Source organism: Phalacrocorax carbo, chromosome 2 (assembly GCF_963921805.1).
Source record: "Phalacrocorax carbo chromosome 2, bPhaCar2.1, whole genome shotgun sequence".
In the NCBI taxonomy this organism is placed as follows: domain Eukaryota; kingdom Metazoa; phylum Chordata; class Aves; order Suliformes; family Phalacrocoracidae; genus Phalacrocorax; species Phalacrocorax carbo.
The window spans coordinates 76,501,888-76,514,298 of NC_087514.1; the positions used below are offsets into that span (position 1 = coordinate 76,501,888).

The following is a 12,411-nucleotide window of genomic DNA, read 5'->3' on the forward strand; positions in this document are numbered from 1 at the left end:
TCAAATGCGTGAATTGCCTCTGAAGTTGAGGTAGCAGGACTTTTGGGGCCGAAGGGGGATGTTTTGGGAGGCGGGAATCCCTGCAACGCAATCCTGCTGGTGGCCGGCTGGCTCTGCAGCACCGGCCCCGTTATATAACTTCTCTCCTTTCACTTCTCGCTTTTTGAGGACACCCTGTAACGCCAGGCTGTAAATTGATATTCTGGGGTGGAAATACTACAGATGACAAAGTATAACCATTCTGTTGCACAGCTAAAGAATGTGCCAGGGCAAATAGCACTAAACAGCACGCAGAAGAGGTGTGCGTTGAAGCCCTCGGCCGTGCCACGTGGCAGGCGGCTCTGCGAAGGCAGCAAGAACTGGACATCGATTGTACAAACCCTGGTCAAATCATACAGGTACGGCTACAAAAAGGACGGAGACTCTCTCTTCACAAGGAGCCACAGGGAACAGACAAGGGGTAATGGGTACAAGTTGCACCAGCAGATGTTTCGTTTTGATGCGAGAAAGAAATTTTTTACAGCGAGAACAGTCCTCCACTGGAACAACGTCCCCAGTGATGCGGTTTTCAAGATGAGATTGGACAGGGTGCCAGCTAGTCTCATCTAGGCTCTCTTTCCCGTGAAATATTGGCCCACATGATCTTTGGAGGTCCCTTCCAAGCTGACAGCTCAGCTTTTTCACTCTACGATCTATACGTGCAGAAAGTTTCTTATGTATGCATGTGGGGCTGTGATGCCAGCCATGCTGGCCTAGGGTCTGGCAGGTAGCAGGTGCCTCCTTACCTCTGGAAATCTCATACCACCTACCTTTACCTTTCGACTAGACTGAAACCTGACCAGGAGCCTTCTACTAGCAGCAGAGAGGAGGCAGGCTCTTCTCCAGTGAGGTACCAGCCTCCAAGGCTGGACCCCCAAAATGGACGATGAGGGGCGAGCGACGGCTCACAGAAACTCAGGGCAGACCAGCCCGGCGGTGGGAAGAGAGGGGTGAACCGGGGGCCGAGGAGTGGCGGTGAGCAAGCTGGGCTGGCACAGGACGGGACGGGCGCTAGCAGTGCTGACAGGCTGAAGAGCAACGCTCAGCACCCCGTCAAGCGGAGACGGCCGAGGGCCGCGCCGTCCCCGGGGCAGGCCGGGAGGCCGGCGGCGCGAGGAGGGCGAGCAGCGAGCGGGCAGCAGCAGGGTGGCACGTGCCTCCGGGAGGCTGAGGTGACACACACGAGGAAACCGGAGAGATTATGTGAGGAGTCGAACGGGGAGAGCGAGTGGCGAGGACGGAGTGAGATCAGAGCAGGGCTGGAAACGCGGGGCCGGAGAGGGCGGGCTGATAACAAAAACATTCCTTTAAATACAGTAAAGAAGAGCCACGGAGGACGAAAGAGCAAGAGCGGGGCGGGTATCATGTTACATTTCAGAATACATTCAGCTCGGGCGCTCAGCCGCAATGCTCCCATTAGAGTACGTGCATCTGTCTTAGGAGGAAAAGCCCAGAGATTTCTCCCGCTTCTCCCCGATTTCCTTTTATAGTGCTGACCACTTCTTCCGAGAGGTGTTTTTGCGCCTGGCGAACAGAACACCCCTCTCCTCCTGCAGCGCAGCGGCTTGCGTTGAAGTCTGTACGCTTTTTAACAGTAGCTCTTAGGGAAGCGTGCAGCTTCGCTTCGAGAAGGGCTTTTTCGCAGCCCAAGTTATTCGCAAGCTACTCGCAAACAGGATTGCTTGGAGCTACGGCAAAGCCCTGGTGATCCACAGAGCGAAAACACCAAAGGTCCCGCTGCGCCGAAGTTGGAAGCAGCAGCCTGCAGCAGCGCTGGTGGCGGCGCGAGGGTCCGGGGAGATGCGGGCGCGTTGCGATGCCGCAGCGCGCCCGGCGCAGCCCACCTTGCCGCCGGCGCGCGCCCCGCTGCTCCCTGGGGCGCGGGAAGGGGCGGGAGGCGCCTTCCCCGGGTCGTTTTGTGGGGGAAAAATGGGGGAACAGGGCGGGCAGATGAGGCTAACGAAAAACTCCACGCACGAATGTGTCGCGTTTGCAGATGCCCCGGCTGCCCTGTTGGCTTTATTTTAAAGAGAAACCAGCCTCCTTCCCCTCCCTTCCCCCCCTTCCCCCCCCCAGCCCCGGTGCTACCTGCGTGTGAGCTTGTGTTAGGGGGCGGGAGGCGCCAGTGGCCGCCTCCAGCCCCTCTCGCCCCGGGAGGGGCTCCGCGGCCGGGCCGCCCGGGGCGGCGGCGGCGGCGGCGGCGGGGCGGGGGGCCGGGCTTGCGGCTGCGTGCGGCGGGGGCGGGGCGGGGCGGGGCGCCGGCGGGAGTCAGCTGGGCGCGGGGCGCGAGCGCGGCGGCGGTGGGGCGCCGTTAGCGCCGGGGGACGGCGGCAGCGGCGCGCGCGGGCGGGCAGGCAGAAGTTTTCTCCGCAGATCCCTCCCGCACCCCGGGGTCGCCTTGCGGAGGGGCGAGCGTCCACCGCTGGGTGTGTTTTGCCTTTTTTTTTTTTTTAAATTATCTGTTTGTTTAATTGCATTTTTTTTAATTTTTAATTTTTGTTGTTTTTGAGGCGCGTGGCTCCGAGAGCTTGCCCTCCCTCGCCTCTGCCCCCCCCCCCCCCATCCACCCCGGCGCCCGGAGGACCCCCTCTCCTCCCTCTCCCCTCCCGCCCTCATCTCCACGTTCCCCCGACCCGCTGCGCCCGCCCGAAACTTGCCGGGTGCGCGGCGCCCGGTGAGGAGGGTACCGGCCGGCCGCCCAGCAGGTAAGGGGGGAGGGGGGAGAGGGCGGGCGACGCGGGGCGCGCAGGGACGGGGTAGGGGGGTGGTGGCTGCCCCTGGGGAAGCCGGGTGGGGTGGGGGGGCTTGCCGGCTCCGCGGTGGCGGAGGCCGGTGGGAGGAGGAGGAGGAGAGCAAACTTCCTTTTCCTGGGGCCGGCGTTGAGCCCCCCGTGCCCGCGGGGAGCGCCCCCCGCGCACCTCCCGCCGCCCGGCGGGGAGCCCCCGGAGCCGGGCGGGGGGCGGCCGGCGGCTGCTCGCCGCGGGGCTCGGGGGAGCGGCCCTTTTCCCCCGGCTCGGGGCTTCCCCGCCGCGTTTTGTTTGCTCGCTTGCTTCGTGCCTCACCCCGGCGGTGCCGGGAGCCGGGCTTTCCTGTCGCCCCGCGCTGGGAGCGGACGAAGACCTGCCCGGCCAGCTGCTGGCGGTGCTGCCGGGGCTCCCCCCCGCCGTCACCGATCAGCGTTTGCGGGGGGGGGGGGTGGCGGATGGGCACTTTGCAGAAATGCCACCCCGGAGTGCTGCCACCTTCCTGCTCGTCCGCCGTGGGGATCTGCGGTGGCAGCCGCCTGCGTGCCCGAGGGCACCCCTGCCCCCCTCCCCCGGCCCGGAGGGCCCCTCGCTAGCCCAGGACACCCCAAATCGGGGGGGAGCCCTCGATTTCCCCTGCCTCCGCTCCCCGCCGGGGTGAGGAGCCCCGCACGCATGGCTCTCTCATTGTATCGCTGTGGTACTGCAAGCTGGGGCCGACACTGTGGCATCTTTATAAGAACAGTTTGCAGTTAATTGGTTTGGCAGATGAACTCCTGCAAAATCCTCTTGCCCGCTTCTGTTGCTTAAGTGCCAGCGAGCCCCCTCCTTCCCCCTTTCCCCCGCTTTCCTTTGAAGCGTCGCATAACTCTGTATTGCCAGCAGGATGGAAAGTGCTGATTCAGCAGCCTGGAGCCCCGCTCCATCTGAAGTGGTGGTCTGCCTGAAATGTTCCCATTTGTTGAAATGGGAACATGTGTTGCTGGTATGTCAAAGCAGCATTGATCAGGTTTGCTAAAACGGCCCCGAAGAATGTGGCTTGCTTTTCCCTTCACTAAAGAATGAGTTTGGGGTTGGGGGAGAAGTGGTAGGCGGGTAGGAGGGACATGGGTAGGTACTGCCTTAAGTTGTGCTTCTAAGGGACAGTTGAAATCATGTTGTCTCATAAAGGTGCCGAGCTATTGCTCATTTGAACAAAGATTTTGTAGGATGTATATAGCAAGGATGCATTAACACCCCAACTCAATCTGTGCCTGCGTCTAGAGACTAGTTGTACTTAAAACTCTAGAAAAGGTACAGAGAAGGGCAACAAGGCTAATCCTAGGATTAAAAGGAATGAGTTATGAGAGCAGGTTAAAAAAACCCCACCAGAAGTGCATGGAGATTAGAAAAGCTGTATGGAAAATTGGGATATGCTTGAAACTTTAAATGGCAGCTCTGGCTGTGCTTCATGATCATTTTGGGGCTGGGGAAGGGTGCAGGGACTCAGCAGGATGCTCGTTGCGTGCAGCGTTAGTCTTTCTTGGAGGGCTTACCTCACAGTGGAGCAGAGGGAGAGCCGTTCAGAGCCATATTCCTCTGGCTGCCTTTGTACAGTTATATGCTAACATCAAGGCTGCTGGGGTTCTCTTCCTCTAAAGCCGAACTCTTTAAAATTCAGCACAACCTAGAGCAAACAACAAAGCCTGAAGAGCAATGTTTGGTAGCCTTGTTGCAAATGGTAAACTGACGGAGCAGCAGACCCTGACGCTTGCCTCCAGTGATCATTTTACCGTGTTACACTCTGATTTATTTTCTTCACTTGGACTTTATTTGTTCTTAAAGTAGGTCTTGTTTGCCCTGGCTACGTATTAAAGATCTTGTGGTACTTCCATGGTTTTCCTTGGTTTTGTTAATCAAAATATCCCCTCCCTTACCGCTGTGTGAGTTGGCTTTCATCCTCAGATACAGCCACACCTGGGTTTCAGTAGCGTATTCCTGTGTTTTTTTATGTAGTCCAGAAGCCCTGCCTAAATGCCAAATGGATCTCTGCATTTCTGTTCCACTTAAGCATATACCATGCACTCTGTGAATAAAACAAATATTTGCAGCCCTCTATCTTGCGAGTGCTTAAATGACTCCAGCAAGAATTGTCACAAAGGTTTTTTAGAAATCTTTAGTCGTGTTCTCAGCTGTGCTCGGGGTGTAAATGGGCGAAAAGTATCTGGATCTCTCTGGCGAAGGGATCCTTCCAAGGCGGGGAGTTCCCAGCTGGCAGAGGAAAGGCATAGCTGGGTCATGTGCCGCTTCTGCCAGCAGCAGGGGAGTGTTGCGCTGGGAATTTGTTTTCTGACAGCACCAAACTAGCAGATGTCCCTCTAGACTGTGAGGCACCGGCAGCTTCCCTGGGCGTGTGTAGCAGTGGTAGCGGGCTAGCCAGGGGGCTCCCGGGTAGTGTCATGCCAGGTGGGACCGTGCTGTCGTTCCTCTCCTCCCTTTACCATGCCCCCTGTATGCATCTGTTATGGAGGTTCACGGTAATAGTGCTAAATGAGGCCAGATTTCTAGGCAAAACTTCTCTTTAGACCAGCTGAGCTCTTTCTTGGGGAAGTGTATATATATGTATGTGTGGGGAGGGCAGGGGAGAAGTGCACTTGGGTGCTTCTGAAGAGACCTGGAGGCTGGGGTGGGGTGAGAGATGAAGGGAGAACCTTTTGATGACCAGTGGTATGCACTTTCAGGATGCACTTAAGTATTTGCTTAGGTAAAAATGTCACTGGTGACAGCAAACACTGTGATGCAAAAACATTAGCGTAAAAAGGCCAGCAGAAACTGGTAAATGTCTACATGGACTTTATTAGTGGGGTTGAGGGAAACACTTTTCCTTCATTTTAAACCAGCATTTCTGTCCAAACTAAGACTAAGGAAGCCTGCCTTTCTTTGGATTTGTCTCAACTATGAGGGTATTGATGCAATTCCGCAGCACGGTGTTTCTCTCATGTGCCCACCTGGCCCAGTGTTTTCACAAACAAGGAAGATAACTCCTGAGACCTCTGCCTCTGTCAGGCTTGCGTGAAACTTGCCAACTGGCTTGGCTACAGTGTGATTGCATAAGCCTCCTTCTGTAGGAAAGCAGGCAAAGAAGTTAGGATTGTTTTTCTTGGAAACTAGACCTGCTCCTGGGCATGTCCAAAACATACCGGTTGCGACTCTTCACCTAGGGAAATCTAGGAATGGAGATCCCTTTCCTAAAAGGTGAAATTCCACAATTTTTGGGGGAATGATGAGGAATGAGGTTGCCAAGGAGTCCTTTTATAAGCACTGAAATTCATTTACAGGTTTGTCATCCTTGCACTGCCTGCTGGTCAGGAGAGCACTTTGCGACCGAAACTTGGATGTGGCAAAGTAGTCTTGTTTCCCATAAATTTTCTCCCAAACCAGTGGTTGTTTGAAACGTAACGTTACCAAGCAAACAGATGTCACCTCATTGACTTTTCTTTCCTTGAAAGAAGACTTGTTGAGCTGTGCACTTCTGAGCTTGTCCTGTGCCAGGTCCTTCCTATTCTCATGCCATCTGTTGAATTGGATGATCTTTTTGAACAGCAGTTCTCCTGTTAGCTCAGTATGGCTCGCTCCTCTGTTGCATTGTGGATGTGGAGAGGACTATACCAAGGAAGCCAGATTCCACTGTGAGTGCAGCATAAAAAGAGAACTGTTGATCAGGCTGAAGCATCCTGTCTACAGACAGACTGTTTCTCTCTTCAGTGATGGAGCAACCTTAATAGTCTGACTTAATGAGATCTGGTTGGATATAACCTGTGATCCCTTTACTGGCATGCTTTATTCCCATGGGCAGTGTTCTCTCAGTGGATAAACTGATGTGAGACAGGCACTACACTTTTTCATATAGGTATGTTCATCCTAAAGTGGTGTTTGTGGTTTCTAGCAGCTTGTGGACTCATGTATAGGAATACTGAAGACTGAAGGATTCATGAAGTGAGTCGCCACCAGTGTCAAGTTATCCTGAAACTCTAATTGTAAGAGATCTTCACATTCACACTGATGTGCATCCGTTGCCTGAAAATTCATCTCCCTCTTTGCTTTCCTAGGGTCTTTTATAAGTCACAGATGGATCAGTTCACGCGCAGCAAATGGACACGCTGTCGGGACTGAAGGCATCACAAGTTGAAGCCCTCCTTTACAGTAGTGCTCTTGTGAGTGGTTCTGTCTGTCCTGGTCTCTGTAACAGAAAAGGCCATAGATTTCAGTTTAATGGTGAGGAGCTGGTGCTGCCAATGAACTTGAAAACTTGTTGGAAGACGCTCTCATGGAAGCATGAGGTTTTGAGCTCTAGATGAGTCATTTTCTGTTAGGAAAAGCTGCTGGTTATGTGGCTGCTTGGGATTTCACAGGCAAACTACCCGTAGTAGAAAGGACTAGAGACTCAAGTGTGAGCTGAACAAAAGTATAGGCAGGATGAATCACGTGGATTCTTCAAAACCCAAAATTAATGTTCATTTATGAGCCAAGGGAGCTTTTAATGAAACCTGCTTATTGTATCCCAATCAGTTAACCTGTGGGGAGATGCAGATTACCACTCCTGAATGGCTATGGCAAAAACTGGCCATTGTGAAGATCTGTTGTTCTAAGTGGGTGATCTTTCTAGCAACTTGGGAGACCTTCTCCAGCAGTATGCATAATACAGCATGCAATTAGTACTGTAAATGAGTGTGAGGGACCTTTTCCTTCCTGAAGCCTTTCAGAAACCTTTAAGTCATTTTTAGTAAGTCATTACATCTTTGGGTATCAAACAATAACTTTGGAGAGGGGAAAACGGTGGAGGAAAATGTGTAGTTCTGTGATATATCGTATGAAGTACAGTTAAGGCTTATTTGCTAGAGTAGTTTGATTTCTTCTTGGACAAAGGATCAGCAGTGAGAAATTTCCTTTACCCCAGGAAGGTAGGGCAGACTCTGCTTAGTCTTTCCTGAAGTGATGAGTGGAGAGAGGGTGAGGGGAGTTGCAAGTGTTGATTACACTGTGCAGTGTACTTCTGAAAAGAGCTTTGGGGCTATGGTGTGGTAGTCATGGTCCTTGGATGCAGAGGCGACGAGTGCCCTAGACAAGTTTACTGGGAACACTGTGACTGTCTCTGCATTCTCTTCTTGCAGGCAGATACTATAGAGTATTGGAGAAAGAAACGCGGCGTCCTGTTTCTGTTATATTCTTTTGTTGAACTCCAGGGGAAGACTGCAAGAGGTTTTGCCATTATCTTACCCTCCTGCTGCTAAGCTGTCATCCTTGGGCCAACAGCAACAAGTTGAGCAGCTACGTTGATCTTAATGCCCAACAGTTGTATTAATGATTACAGTATTAATTATTGGAGACTCCTGCTGCTCCAGCAGTGCTGTTCAAACAACGTATTTCTTAGCGAGTCCGTTGTAGCTTTTTCAGAGGCCAAAGCCAAGGAACATGGGCAAATTCCAAAAAGGCAGTTTTACACAGGCAGGTCATGATGAATGGGGTAATTGTAAACACATGTTTGGTTAAACCACTGGCAAACCAGCCTCTGATTCTTCCCAGCCTCCATCAATGCCAGCTTCTACTACTTCTCAACAGGGCAAAAATAGGAAGTTACTTTCCTGGCAGGCAAACCGTAGAGGAAATGCCATGCCACCCTGTTGGAATAAACCTATAGCCCAGTGGGGAGGAATTCTCCTGCTGAGCAGCGGTGGGGCTTTCTACATTTGTTCACAAAGTAAACTTTGGAGCGCAGTCCTTATGTTCCCTTCACGCTCACTGCTGCAGAATTTGTGTCAACAGAGAAATCGGAGAAACTGAGTGGCCACTGTGAAGCTGAGCCTGTGGCTGCTGAAGGCTGCACATAAGTAAGGGTGGATAATACTCTCTGACACCAGTATCATTCTTCCATTATGCATCCCCGGTGAGAAAATCAATAAGCAGGGAGAATCTCTAAGTCCATAGACTCTTTTCATGGTGGAGATTAGCACTTGATAAACACTTGGAAACTTCTTTCAATGCCTAGGAACTAAATTCTGCCTTTCTGATGACTTGATCAAGTGGCTGCAGCTCTGTCCTGACTCACGTTGTTGGTTTGTAGCACAGACTAAGTTTTCAGAAGCGTTTTTCTTCCTTCAGTTAGCTTTATTTCTAGGTCATCTTCAGGTGCTAATTTTGGTTTTGAAACCATGGGGAAGGGAATCATTGAAATATCATCCAACTATCTTTCACTGCGGATGTTCCTGTGACAGAACAGTGTGATGCTTAAACGTATTTCTGGTCAGGGAGTTGTAACTGGGCTCTGTTGGTTTCATAAGTTTTTAGAGTTCTTTAGATTTTGGAATTAACTGGTAGCAGCAATTTTGATCTTTGAGAAAAGGAAATACTGTTAGAAAATTTCCCCAGGTCTTGATTTTAACAGAGGACAGTAAGACAGGACAGTTATAGATGGAAAAGATCAGACCAGAGGCTTTCAAGAGCTGAAATAAAAATAGGGAAGTGATTTTTTTTCCTCCCTACCCCCATCTCCCCATCTTTCTGTCTTTCCCGTGATGTTCATCTCTGCCAAACTACTAGGTACAGATTCAGACAGGAGAATGTTCTCTCTCTCTCTTTAAATGGGAATTGGGAGAGGGGGTGAGAAGGACTGGGGGAAGGTAAAATCTGTAGGTTGGTCTTGCTTAGTGTACTGTTAAAGCTCTGAGTGTCTTTGGAAAGGAGTGAGGAGCTTTTATTATATCAAAGCACAAGTGTGGAGTTAAACTTCAAGGAGCTGGAAAAGCTAAAAATTCAGAAGCTCATGATGTTTTTGTCTTGTGCCAAAGCCTTTCTTAAAAGACCTGCTTTCCCTTCTAGCTCAAACATATTAGAGTCCATTTAGAAGAATGTTAAGGGAGAAATATGTATTGCAAGGCCATTGATTCTTCCTGAATTAATGTCTTGTGGGTGATCATTCTTCATACTAATAGCTGCTGGTGCTGACATCACCCGAGATGTCAGGGGATTATGTCAGAATTCAAGCCTTGATATTTTGCAGAACAATGGTTCAAGTGCTGGCAGATGCTTTCTCGGTGGGTCAGGTTGCTTTTGTTTTTTCTGTCCAGCTGGAACTGTGATGTTTCAATTGCTGTATTTGGTTGTAGCAGAGAGGAGTACAGAAAACAATTTCCAGGAGAAAGGTATTGGTGCAGCACAACTGTGAGGACAAAGTGCTACTTGCTGCTAAATCTTATGCTAGAAGCAGGTTCACCAGCAGCAACTATAATCTAGGCACAGAAATACACGTATTCTTAAGATTCTGTTTTCTGCTGTGGTGAAATGTTTCATTCCAGGAATCCTAAGGTCCAAAAAGTTGAGGCTGAAGTTTTTTTTGGGGGTGTGTGCAGTGGGGGGGGTGTGTGTGTGGTATGTGTATGTGGGTGTTGGGTTTTTTGGTGGGCTTTTTTTTTGCTGCTGCTGTTGTTGTTTTTTGTTTTCCTCGCTGGCTGCTGGGCATTTAGCTTTAGTTTGTGTTTTTTAAATGATGGTTCTTAACAAAGGCCCTATTGCTTTCCCCTTAATCAGAATAGCCTGTTATTGTGCTCTAGAAATGATCAAAATAGAATGTCACAGACTATACCTGATTTTCATGAACTGATAGCTTTTGATATTCTTTACTGGTTCGCTATTACAACATTACCCGTAGTCATGACATTTAACATTTGAAAGGTGTCAGAAGAGGCATTGGGTTTTTTTTTTCTAAAAGGCTTCAGGAGAATTTAGCAAGGAGGCTATGAGATGAGCCGTAGGAGTGCAGAGCAAATGCTATTTGGGTTGCTGGCATCTCTGATGTGTGCTCAAGCTTGTTTTGCATTCAGCGTGCATGTTTTGTTCTAGAGCTGATGCTAAAAAGGTCAGGAAAAATCTCTGTGGAGTTCCTTGCTAGCAAAGGTGGATTACATTGTTAACACATGGAAAGTCAGAGCATTGCAAAGAATGCTGGGGCTGATGCTGTGTGTGACAGGATGAGTTCAGGTGTGTGATGGTGCTTGCAACACTAGTTGAGTTGTGGTCTGGTAACTTCCCTCCTCCTGCTTTCCCCCGGTGTCCTTTGGAAAATAGTACTTGCTGATAGTTTGGTAGGAGAATAGTATTGCAAGATACTTTGCTAGTCTTAGCCTTAGCTAATTTTGGTAAATTTATAATTTATCCTGGCTTACTGGTTCAGCTCCTCTTCCCAGGAGTGCCGAGTTCTCATGGGTGTTTGGAAAATGGGCAATTTTGAAAAACGATGTGAATGAAGGAGTCCTGTGGTGTAACAGCCTGACCTTTTTTTTTTCTTGTATTTGTCTCTGAGAACTTCTGGGGCCCTTCATGTTCAACAGTCCAACTCTTACTTCGTGGTTTGTTCCCCAGGTCTGTCTCATTTAAAATTCAGATGAGCTAAGGTGACACTTCTGTAGGTGATGCGAAGTAGCCTATCAGGTCAATTTGGCAGCTCTTGGTAGAGTTTCAGGGAGACAGCTAGTGTGCAGGCATCGGGCATAAGTCACTTTTTCCTTTTAGAGTGCTGAAATACAGATTTCTGTTGTGAAAAATCAGCAATGTGAAGAGGTTGAAGAAGCTTTTCCCCTGTAAGATTATGTAAGGTATGTGTTGTTGTATCTTATATGATCATCATAAACCAGAGCAAATGAGGAAGTGACTGGTAATAAATCTATCATTATTCATCTTATGAGAAGTATCAAGAATAATAGCTGTTCATACTTACGACAGTGCTGTGAGGAATACTGGAGGTTGATTGACCTGCCCTGAAATGTTGTGGTAAAATATAGATGTTTCAGGCCAGTTACCGGCTGAAATGGTTTTTTTCCTGGAATGTCTCAACTGTTCCCAGTCTCATGGTCCCAGAGCTGTGAGCTGGCTCAGCTGCTCTACTCTGACCAACAGGGGCTTCTATAGCCAAAGTCAAATAAAAGCACTAGAGGTGACTGCTTTTGTGTCTGCTAGGAAATGGTGTTGGTGGCTGTTGGGCAGATCTCACCCATAAACTCCTCTCACTCTTGAGGGGCTTCCTTGGATAGAGCTGCAAATTTTTCAGCCTTGCTAAAGCTAGTATGCTTTAGCCTGGGGGGAAAAAACCCCAAACAACATCCTGCAAACTGAAAAACTAAGTTCTGTAGTAATTTTGGTTACTATTTTTTGCCTGTAGTAAATGTGGAATCATTTTGGGGACAAGGTGACATGTCATGGCTTTCCTTCATTTTACTAAACAGAGCTTGGGAAGATCTGGAGTTCAGGTTCTTGGGTCTGGGTTGCACATCAGCGACTCACATTTCTCTTCAGAAGGATTTCTGGTTGGCTTTTTCCATAGTTTTAATACAAAAAAGTTTGAGCTATTGACTAGCTCAGTCTTTCTGGCTGGGTACCAACGCCATTAGACGTGAACTCTTGGATGGACGGAGGAAGAGATCTTTTCTGAGCCTTCATTACAGGGGTCTGCCACTGTCTAAAAACAGTTTGTCTTTTGCGAAGTCATTTGGAGAGTGACAAAATGCATATTAAGTGTTCCACTCATCCCCTGTTTTTTACTTCAAGCACTCTATACCAGCTGCTGAATGAAGTTCGGGTTTAATATCAAATGCTACTC

The 12,411-nt window shown here is 49.6% G+C and overlaps 1 protein-coding gene across 4 annotated transcripts in view; it reads left to right on the forward strand.

Annotated features, from left to right (window-relative positions):
* The first annotated feature begins 2,318 nt into the window (after window positions 1-2,318).
* Window positions 2,319-12,411, forward strand: part of GRB10 (growth factor receptor bound protein 10) — a 145,520-nt gene continuing 135,427 nt past the window's right edge. For 2 of the 4 annotated variants that reach the window (XR_010371552.1, XM_064443309.1), the window contains exon 1: window positions 2,320-2,744. The gene's annotated coding sequence lies outside the window, so the exon portion shown is untranslated. Of the gene's footprint in view, window positions 2,745-12,411 lie in introns of all 4 variants that reach the window. The other 2 variants (XM_064443310.1, XM_064443311.1) reach the window with 2 other exon arrangements.